Here is a 388-nt window from a genome sequence, read left to right as displayed (position 1 = left end):
TGGTGTAGACTCATATTGAGTGCCAAACTGAGAAATGTTGAAATTGTTACAATTGCAATGAGAGGTTTGTACAGCCATGTGAAAATGCTTATATGGGTTATAGAATCTTTAGACAAGACAGAATGCAAGTGATGAGGATATTGTAATAACTGTTGATGGATATGATGTTACAATATCGGACCGTTGTAAGTATGAGGATTCTGTGGAACATTTTATAAAAAATAGTGCTGAGAAGGGAGATAAGGTTAGGAAGGAAGAAAGTAAAAAAGAGCATGTATAGCGATATGTTATTGGTTTTTTAATGTTTGATACAGAAAAGAAGAGAATAAGAAGTTACCTCACTTTCTGAAATCATCTCCTCCTGGTGGCTAACCTTATCTTAGTGGTG

Source organism: Trypanosoma equiperdum, assembly GCF_001457755.1.
Source record: "Trypanosoma equiperdum strain OVI genome assembly, contig: ctg_1870, whole genome shotgun sequence".
In the NCBI taxonomy this organism is placed as follows: Eukaryota; Euglenozoa; class Kinetoplastea; order Trypanosomatida; family Trypanosomatidae; genus Trypanosoma; species Trypanosoma equiperdum.
The sequence above is the reverse complement of the archived record's forward strand: the minus strand, read 5'-3'. Positions refer to the sequence as shown.